Consider the following 3,535-nt stretch of genomic DNA (forward strand, 5'->3'; position numbering starts at 1 on the left):
GTACATTATTGTTTCTCCTCTATGCCCCGCCTTTCTGAAACGCGTCGATTTTTAAAAAGCTCATCGGTCTGAAAAGTGAGGTGTGCTCTGATTGGCCAACTATCCAGTGCATTGTGATTGACCGAATACAAGCGTGTGACGGAAATGTTACGCCCCTTACCATACTGTGATGCCGTCCGGCCGGAGCGACGATTCAAAAACATTAAAACCCATTATAAACGAAGCATTTGTTGCATCTAGTAGGATCAGGAAACAGTCCTCCATAAAATGTGCAGCACACAAATTAATATTTGGGTTGAACTGGTCTGGAACAGTGTTGTTGTAAATACAACTTAACCACTGATTTCTAGTCGTGTCCTTTTTTGGAAGACCAAACAAAGTAGTTTCGCTTTCACAACGAAACACACGGCGGACTAGAGTGAGCGGCGGCCGGTGGGCTAGAGTGAGCGGAGGCGGGCGGTCTTGAGAACGGCGCGGCCAGCGGATTCGACGAAGGAGCGGCCTGCGGGCTAGCGGCAACCATATGTGACAACCCCGGGCTGGACTCCGCTTCGTCCGCGGGGAAAGCCGATCCGGCGATCCACAGTGCGAAGTTGATGTATTCCCTCAGCGACCAGCACGGAACAGCTCTAGGCATGACGAAGCGGATATCGTCCTCTTTTGGAAGGCCAAACAAAGTAGTTTTGCTTTCACAACGAAACACACAGCACCTTCACGAAATGGCGGCAGCAACAATACTACAGCGAGAATGAAAGTTACACCTTCTTTCTTTGTGTGAACATTTGGGCGGCGTAATGCAAATCTTCCCACATCGTGACGTAGACATGTGGGGGCGTGTTAGAATGAGCCGTTTTAGGTAGGCGTGGTTGACTCTTAACTTTTATAAAGAATATCTCTTTGGATTTGAGACTTTAGTCTTTGCAACTTTACAGATCTTCTTTATGCACCAAGAGCTTGTAACACTTCAAAGAGAAAGGAAAAATTGAAATCGCATCATATGACCCCTTTAATTAAAAAATCTTACATATTGTGCCTTTAACTCTATGAAAAGCACAGCTTCCATCTCTACTTAATATTCTTTGATGGAGACCTAAATGCTTGAAAGAGCTCTGCTATTCGTGAATTTGCATGGCTAACATTTGCACCAATTACTGAGTTAAAGTATCTTACTGATAAATTGGCTCAAACTCTATTTCTCATTATTCAGTCAATTAATGCTTGTTTAAGTTAAATGTTAGATTTGATTTTCACTGGACGGCATCAGTTTTGAGTTAATAAACACCATCTTGCATTTGAACAGATACGGAAATAAACAAAAAAATTTAACCATAACACAATCTAGAAAATTACAAATGACAGCAATTACAAGATACATAAGGAACAGGACATTACTATTCTAATTATAACAACTACTAGCTTTATGCTTTTAAATTACTACTTTATGCTTTTTCACGGTTTCCACAAAAATATTAAGCAACAGTGATAATAAGAAGAAATGTTTCTTGAGCACCAAATCTGCATATTAGAAAGATTTCTGAAGGATCATGTGACACTGAAGACTGGAGTAATGACTGCTGAAAATCCAGCTTTGTAAATACAGGAATAAAATAAATTTTTAAATTATATTAAAATAGAACACAGTCAGTTTAAATTATAACATTTTACAATATTACCGTTTTAACCAAATACATTTTTTTTTTTCAAAACACAAAATCTTACTAACTCCAAACTTACCAATAAAGAATAACAAAAATGTATCAAAGTAACTTTCATAACTAATTGAACTCAGTGAATATCCCTTCCCACATTACCATACTAAACATTCTAACTAACATAAGATTAAAAAATAAGTGCACACATCCATTCAGGGGCTATGTGGTATTATGAATAAAAGAACAAAACTGTTTTCAAAGCACTTAAGGCTTTGAAACATTAAAAAGAATGAACTGGTTGCTTGTCTGTGTAGACTTAGATCTGAATACAGCACAAGAATAAAGATCTGTATGTGGAACAGGACAAAAATGACAGTAACACAGGGGAACATCATAAAACAGGCCACAAAATAATAAATGAAAACTGAATAATGAGAAAATTATGTTGATGTTTCTAAACAAATACAAGTCATAAATACCGTTAATCAACAACGCATGTTACCAAGCAAACAAACAGCACAGAGCTAACATAAAAATACATATATAAATACTACAAAAAAAAAAAATTGTGAAAAACTAAAAACAATTCAGTGTGAAAGTTAGTGAGTGGGAGAAGGACAGTCTAAAGCAGACTAGTCTTTAATTAATAAGAGAGGGATTTGTCTGCAACAACACTGACATAACATTAGCTCTGTCATACTGTCTTCACGTTTTAACAGTGCAAATGTACTTTCAGGGGAAAAAACAAAGCAGAAGGCAAAACTGGAGTGAAAATTAAAGTTTACTTTCAAACTGATAGGTCTGCTCTCCATTGCACTGTATGCAACACAACACAAAAAAACCCTGCAGGTTTAATACGAAAGAAACCAGAGCCAACACGCAAGACAAAGCTCTGATGCTTTTTTTCCTCTCTTATTTGCATTGCATCTCTGATTTGCATGCATTATTTGTAGGTCACATGACCTCTTTTCATTTCTCTTCCTTTCATCAGGTCATTTAAATACTTGAACACACTCCGCATTTGTATGCAGTTCTAAGACTAATTTCACTGTATAAACCATTTTAAGAAAAACTTCTAAAACTGGTCTAAAATTGTCATTAAATGCTAAATCTCCTTTAGTATATGACCGTAATGTGCTAAAAAAAAAAAAAAAAGAAAGATGGGAACTTTTTCTATTCCGATGGCATTTTTTCTATTCCTCTTGCCTCTGTATAATGCATATTAAAGTTCACGCGCTGTTTTGTTTACAGCGAAAACCAAAGAAACGCTTTAAGAGCCACCTGCTGGCAGAGAGTGAATCTGCATCTCATTCAGCTCGTCCGCTGTTTCACACAGATATTTTTTATGTATAGGTTCACAAAACTGAAGTCAGCCTCTAATTTTAAATGGAAAGAGCACAGGCTAAGCCTTAGTTTGTTTATATGAAGAGATTTTTTTATTTGTGTTACTTATTTATTTGATTTGGGGCTTGTTTTAAAATTTCAATTTAGTTTTGTTATTTACATTTACAAAGTGCTATATTAGTATATTATTATAGTGTTATATTTCTATTTCACAAAGAAACTTGCAGCATTTTGTCCAAGCAATAATAAAAGGACACATTTAATTTTATAATTTGTCTTAAATCTCATTTTGTAAAAAATAAATTGTGAATCGAATCGAATCGTGAAATCAAAATCGTGAATCGAATCGAATCGTGAGTTGAGTGAATCGTTATATCCCTACACATGGATCAACATCATCTCATCTGTGTGAAGCAGCAAAATAAATAAATAAATAAATAAATAAGAGTACCGGAAATATTCCTGAAGACGCAACATTTTATGACAGACATTTATAGAGTGAGAAACGGCTTCTAAAAAAATTTTAAATTAAAACAATT

The sequence above is a fragment of the Sinocyclocheilus anshuiensis genome, unplaced genomic scaffold, assembly GCF_001515605.1.
Source record: "Sinocyclocheilus anshuiensis isolate Anshui unplaced genomic scaffold, SAMN03320099.WGS_v1.1 scaffold1164, whole genome shotgun sequence".
NCBI lineage: Eukaryota > Metazoa > Chordata > Actinopteri > Cypriniformes > Cyprinidae > Sinocyclocheilus > Sinocyclocheilus anshuiensis.